Source organism: Nannospalax galili, unplaced genomic scaffold, assembly GCF_000622305.1.
Source record: "Nannospalax galili isolate Female #2095 unplaced genomic scaffold, S.galili_v1.0 scaffold772, whole genome shotgun sequence".
Classification (NCBI taxonomy): domain Eukaryota; kingdom Metazoa; phylum Chordata; class Mammalia; order Rodentia; family Spalacidae; genus Nannospalax; species Nannospalax galili.
Genome location: NW_008332097.1, coordinates 2923912 through 2930981, shown reverse-complemented (window position 1 = coordinate 2930981; position 7070 = coordinate 2923912). Strand labels below are relative to the sequence as shown.

The 7070-nt window shown below is 41.4% G+C and overlaps 1 protein-coding gene across 2 annotated transcripts in view; it reads right to left on the bottom strand.

Moving 5' to 3' along the window:
- The window catches only part of Rbm47 (RNA binding motif protein 47), a 192475-nt gene that overhangs the window by 30848 nt on the left and 154557 nt on the right, over positions 1 to 7070 (bottom strand). For both annotated transcript variants that reach the window (XM_029560700.1, XM_029560699.1), the window contains exon 4: positions 961 to 1083. The gene's annotated coding sequence lies outside the window, so the exon portion shown is untranslated. The remainder of the gene's footprint in view (positions 1 to 960; positions 1084 to 7070) is intronic.

The window sequence follows — 7070 nt, the reverse complement described above, 5'->3', positions numbered from 1 at the left end:
AAAAAAAAAAACCCATAAATACTGTGAATTCATCTATTCCATTACTAGAAATAAATCCAAAGTAAGAGTAGGGTTCAAACATGTTCATGGAAATAACATTCACAATAGCCAAAAATGAAAACAACCCAGATGGCTAAAAAAATTTAATGAAATGTGGTCTGTGCATTACAATAGAATACTATTCATCCTTATGAAGAAATGCACCTTCTATGAACCTAGGAGACATTGTTATGTGAAATAAGCTAGTTACAAAGGGACAAAGTGTTTTCACTTATGTTGTAATGCATTATATTGCCATGAATAGGGAGTCTGGTGTGACAGCTATTTTTTTGCTTTATGTATAACAGGTAAGGAGGCCAATTTAGGCTGAGGATTGATCACAAATCACAAATACTAGCACACTGAATTCTAGTCTGTCTTGCACAGAGACCCTTCCTTGTGTCCCACACACTGAAATATGGTCTGACTGAAATACTGATGACTGCGGGTCGTGGTGACTCAGACCTATAATCCCAGCACTTGGGAGGTGGAGGCAGGAAGATCAGGAGTTCAAAGCCAGAATGGACTATAAGAGACCCTGTCTCAAAAACAAAACACACAAACAAAAAAGGAAAAACAAAGAAATATCAATGACTTCCTTGAGGGGTTAGCAGCAGACTGTAAACAACACAAGTTATCCCCAAGTTATCCCCTGTCTCTTCAAGACTCCTAGGCTATGCCCACAGGCACACAAAAGAAGCTGTTTCCTCTCGGGCCACAAAGATGTGACGTGTACAAAGAAATAAGGTTTTATAGTGTGGGTTCAAAGTGACTCATCACGATGTGTACTGTACCACTAATGTCACCACATAAACACATGCCAGGCACACATTGTCAAACAGCAAATATCCTGCTCGATAGGGAGGGGAAATTATGCTCTTATTAAAGTATGAAGAAAAGGATTCCAAGAGACATACTCACCAAAAACCACCAATTTGATTGGTCTGGTTCTTTATGGGACACAGAATAAGCGAATACAGGCAAATCAGGCAGCTTGCTCAGGAATTCTCTGTTCAGTTCTTGAAGTATCTTTTGAGGCAAATCCTAAAGGGTTGAAAAAGTATGTTAGAAAGTTTTTTCTAGTGTAAGTTTCACATGTGCTTGGAAATTGGGGTTATTTTCTTCAGAAAAGGAACTAACATTACTTCAATTACCATGTGCTCAAGAAATCAAGAAATGCCGCCCTTTATCTTATTCTGGAAGAAAAGGAGAATTGTGACAGGAACATGACCAATTTCTTTCATTTTATGTGTTCTGACCTTTACAGCACCTATGACTTCAGATACACACAGTGCTTAGGAAGGAATACAGACGCAGCCCACAGACTCAAAGAAAGAAGAGCTACTGCCTTATATAGAGATAAAAATGTCTAGCGTGGGGCGTCCACCCACCTGTGGACTTATGCTGCACCTCACTAAGAGATCATTACTCTTGTCCTACAGCATCCAGACAGGGTCCCCAAGACCAATGAAACAAGACTCTAGTTATCAACCTCCAATTAATTAGAGTTGGTATGAGAGTGATTTATTATTCCTTCCTAAAATACAGTCAAGAGTCTTTTGAGGATGTCCCCGTAGCCCCCCAGGAAGAGGCCTGTGAAAAGTATTACTTAACGTTCTAAGATAATCTTGAAAGTCATGGTATCAAAGTATTCAAATGAAGAGAATATAAATTTCAAGATAAATGGGTTCAAGATAGTGATTATTTTAGATAAAAGCATCACAGTATATCCTATCCTTTCTCAGAGGGGCTACAGAGATGGCTCAGCAGTTAAGAGTGTTTGCTGCTCTTGCAAAGGACCACAGTTCAAGTCCCAGAAGTCACATGGTGACTTAATAACTGTAACTCCAGCTCCAGGGAATCTGACGCCCTCTTCTGGCCTCCACAGGCACCAGGCACACATGCATTCAAGCAAAATACTCATACACATAAAGCAAAATAAAAATAAGTATTTCTCTTTCTTTCTTTCTTTCTTTCTTTCTTTCTTTCTTTCTTTCTTTCTTTCTTTCTTTCTTTCTTTCTTTCTAAGAAACATTCTCAAAGTAAAAGACTTGGGCTCAATGGTACATTTCTAGAAAATTCTGATTTTCTACAGTGAATCTAAATATAATCTATTTCATGACCGTTTTAATAGTGTTGCACAGATTTGTCACAAAAAATTCCAAGTAAAACTCAGAAGCCATATTTATCACGTGATTTCCTATTCTTCCTGACAATACTAGGTACCACTAGGGTACCTAGTGTGAGAAGTCATGAGTTTGATTTTACTGTGGAGGATATTATCTAAAAACTGTCCTATACAATAGGTAGAAATTACATTAAGATTCATGAGGCAGTTCCTAGAGGAACGTGTTTCTAGAGATTCACTGGTTTCATTAATTCAGCCCAGCTCTACCTCCTCCCCTGTCCATGAAACTGCTGTGGATAAGGCTCACTATATCATGGAGACTTTAGGAAAACCAAATTGGGGGGGGGGGGGGTATTTGTAGATACCGGAAGGAAAAGCCAGAGGGAGCAAGACGCTGGCTCACTTTCATCGTAGGGTGTGTATCAGGGAGCTGCTCACGACCTCAGCACACCATGCAATCTTCCACTGTCTGCACTGCCTACCCTGTGTCTATTTTGCCCCATCTTCTTTCTGTATCTTGTCATTGCACACATAGCTTTGGCTATTTGTTGGTTGGATTTTGTTTTTGGGACAGGGTCTCACGTTATATTCTGAGGTGCCCTGAAACTCATAGAAATCCTCCTGCCTGAGCCTCATGAATGTGAAGATTACAGGCATGAACCACTGCACCTGGTTGCCACATAGAGATTTCTTTTTAACTTTATTGTTATTATGTGTGTATAATATGTGCATGTGTGCATGTGGAGGGGGAGGGTAAAGGAACACAGATGACATGAGAGTGGAAGGTGGAATCCTGGCAAGGAAAAGGAAGAGCAGGGAGGAAGACAGCAATGAGACAGAAAGGAGAGTGTGGGACGGGAGAAGGGCAAGAATCACCAAAACCGGGGCTGGAGAGATGGCTCAATGGTTAACAGCACTGGCTGCTCTTGCAGAAGACCCGGATTCAAAGTTCAGCACCCACATGGCAGCTAACAACTGTCCATAACTCCAGTTCCAGGGGATCTGGTGCCCTCTTCTGACCTCCAAGGTCACTGCCAACATGGGTGCACTTACACATATTGTCAGTATACTCATACACACATTAAAAAAAAAAAAAAAAAGAATCGACCAAAACCAGTATGTATAGAAGGCCATAAGGAAACCTGTTACTTTGTATGCTAATTTTAAAAATTAAGTAATAATAAAAAAAGAATTTTCTGAGCTGAAGAGATAGTTCGGTAGTTAAAAGCACTGGCCATTCTTATAGAGGACCTGGGTTTGGTTCCCAGCACCCACATGGCAGCTAACAACCATCCATATCTCTAGTTCCAGGGGATCTGATGCCTTCTTTTGGCCTCCATGGTCATTGTGTGCATTTACATGGTACTCACTATGTAGATCAGGCTAGCCTCGAACTCACAGAGATCCGCCTGCCTTTGCTGGGACTAAAGGTGTGCACCACCACACCTGGCTTTCTTTTTTAAATTAAGTTTTTGTGAACTTCATAGAATATATTTTGATCAGATTTAGAGCCCCTCCCCAACTGTACTCCTCTTACTATCCATACCCAATTTCATGTATTCTAATATATGTGTTTGTGTGTGTGTATATACATATATATTTGAAAATACAGTCAAATTATATGCCTGTGGAATCTAATTATATGCCTATAGAGTCAAATTTGTATCTCCAAATACCCTTTGGTGTGGGTTCATCCTCTGGAGCCTAGTCAACCTACCAAAAATCTCACCCTCAAATGAGATTGATTCCCTCCTAGAAGCCATCAGTTGCCAATATTTCCTCAGTCAGGGTTGAGATTTCTTACCACTTCCCCACATCTATGCTCGGATTTTGTCTGGTTTGAGCTTATTTGGGACTTGTCCATGTTGTCACCATTGCTGTGAGTTCATATGAATAACTGACCAGCTCTCTGGAAAACTGTTTCCTTGTGGTTGTTCACCAACTCTGGTTCTTAGAATCTTTCAGCCCCTCTTCCGCAATGATCCCTGAGTCTTGGGAAGCAGCAGTTTGATGCAGGTGTCCTATTCATGGATAAGCACTCTGCGGTCTGCATGGTAGCCAGTTATGGTTCTCTGTGTTAATTAACATCTGTTGCACAAAGAAGCTTTTCTGCTGAGAGTTGAGAGATGCATTAATCATGGCAGGTCTGAGAAAGTGCCCACATCTGGGGGCTTACAAGGATCCTAGCAGAGCTGAGATGGGAGGATAAAGGGAGGTGTGGGGATTTTCTTTCATTTTTTGAGACAGGGCCTTATGTAGTCCAGGTTAGCCTCAAACTCACTACATAGCTCAAGATGACCTTGAACATCTTACCTTAACTCCCTAGTCTCAGACTACAGGTGTGTGCCACCACACCTGGCAAGAATTTCCTTATTTGAAAACTGATTTTGTTTTGTTTTAATTTTTAAAGAAAGGTCTTACCATGTAGCACTGGCTGGCCTGAAATCGCTATGTAGATCAAGCTAGCTTCAAACACAGAGATCCACCTGCCTCTACTTCCCGAATATTGGGATTAAAGGTATGCACTACCATGCCTCGCTCAGATTCTTTCTTAAATCAGTTGCCCACTCTCATGGAAGAAGTATATGGTCTTAAGCTCACCAGGAAACAGTGGGGTGAGGACTGGACCCCAGATTTCCAGCTCCCACTTGGCCCCTTGCATTGCTTGACCATGGGCAAGCTACTGAATTTTCTAGGCCTCAGCTTCTTCAAGTGTATAATAGTTGATTACTTATACCTCACATTAGTGTCATTACATGAATTAAAGAGGATATGATATTTGGAAGCATATTTTAAACTGCCAGACTGCCTTCATCCTGGTCACTCCAGCCCACTACAATGAATCCAGCTCTCAATATAGGCAAAATGGTCTTTTAAAATCAGTCAATTGGTCATACCAGCCTCTGGCCTGATCCCCTATACTCTCTTCCTGTCTCCTTAGGATAAAGTCAGTATCTTCCTAATACGTGAAGACTTTCAGTCCTCATGCCATGGTCTCCCATGCTATTCTCAACGTCCCCCACACCCTCCCAGTTCCCCCTCAGCCAGCCTGTACTCTGCCTTAAACTTCACTTTTCCTATGAAGTAGTTTTGTGAATCCCCTGAGACATATTCCCACAATATCACCTGTCATGACAACAGATTGAGCCTTAGGAAACTGCCACATGGAGGGACAGACAAGGCAGCGTTCTGGCAGTGTGACATGGTATAAGCCGATAGTAACTGCTGTAGCCATGCTCATTTGCAACCAAATTAAAATCTTACCACAGCAGAATCTAGATCTGTCTCACATCTAAACCCCAACACCTTATGCTCATTCCTACCCCAGAGTGGGTGCATAACTGCTGAATTAATTATGCTATTGCTGCCCTTTTAATGTTAAGTATCTAGTTTATATAGTCACTGGTCATTAAAATCATGTTTTGGGGGGGCAGCTAGAGAGATGGCTCAGCAGTTATGAACACTGGTTCTTACAGAAGACCCGGGTTTGAATTCCAGCACCCACATGGCAACTAACAACTGTCCATAACTCCAGGTCCAGGGGATCTGACAGCCTCTCTGTCTTCCTTGGGCATTGTATGACACAGGTGTACTTTTACCTACATGCAGGCAATACATGCATATATGTAAAATAAAAAATAATAAAAATTTAAAAACTCGTGTTTTTAATTCAAAAGCTACTATGTTTCATAAGAATAAAGAAACTGAATGGAAAAAATTCATGGTAATATTTTCACTTCCGGCATCTTTGCAGAATTCGAATTCGGCAAGTGCAACACATATCATCAAACCTGGAATTCAGCCCACATGTAAGGTATCATTTATGGACTTTTAAAAAAACAGCTTGAGCCAGGCATGGTGTCGCAGGCCTTTAATCCCAGCACTTGGGAAGCAGAGGCAGGTGGATCTTTGTGAGTTCGAGGCCAGCCTGGTCTACATAGTGAGTTCCAGAACAGCTGGGGCTACAGGGAGACCCTGTCTCAAAAAGACAAAGAAAAAAAAACAAACAAAAAACAAACCCCAAAAAAAAACAGCTCGAATGTTTTTCACTGCTTGAAAAGAGCTTTCAAAGGAAACCAGATGATTTGAATGTATCTTCTTTTACAGCTCTTTCTATGTGACAGCGATCAGCTAAAGAAAAATAGATGGCATCTAAGAGTGCAGACTTGGAATGGGAATTTTAAAGCACAGGACTGCATGGCACTCAAAAAGAATGCCTCCAGGTTACCTTATCCAACCACATCTATGTGTAACCCTCCTGAAAAGAACAGATCAAGGGGAGGCCAAACTGGGGTGGGATATGGGGTAGGCTAGGCCAAGTCACAAGCTAAGTCCAGTGATATTAGTAACAACAACAGCAGCCTCAGAGTCACTGAGTGTTTATCATTTATCAGGCACTGTACTAAGCACACCATGTACATCACCATCTTATTTAATTGCTGCTACAACTTCAGGAACCACGACTTATGATTCCACTATAGAGAAACTGGGGTACAGAGAGGCAGCCCAATTGTCAAGGACCCTGAAGCAGGGATTCAAACCTAGGAGGTCTGAGAACAGAATCTGTGCCCTAAATTAATATGTTCTGTGGGTGAGTTCAATTTCTTCAATACTCTAGTTTAGAAGAGTTCAAATTCAATTTGGGGGCTGGAGAGATGACTCAGCTTTTAAGGTGCTTGCTACTCTTTCAGAGGACTGAGTTTGGTTCCCACCACCCATGCTGGGCAGCTCACAACCACCAGTAGCTCCAGCTTTAGGGGATCCAACATTGTCTTCTGTGGCCACTCGCACACTGATGTACATATACATACACATGCACACAATTAAAAATAAAGTAAATCTTTAAAAACAAAAAAACGAATCCAATTTGTGTTATAAAAAAATATGACAAGCCAGGTGTGGT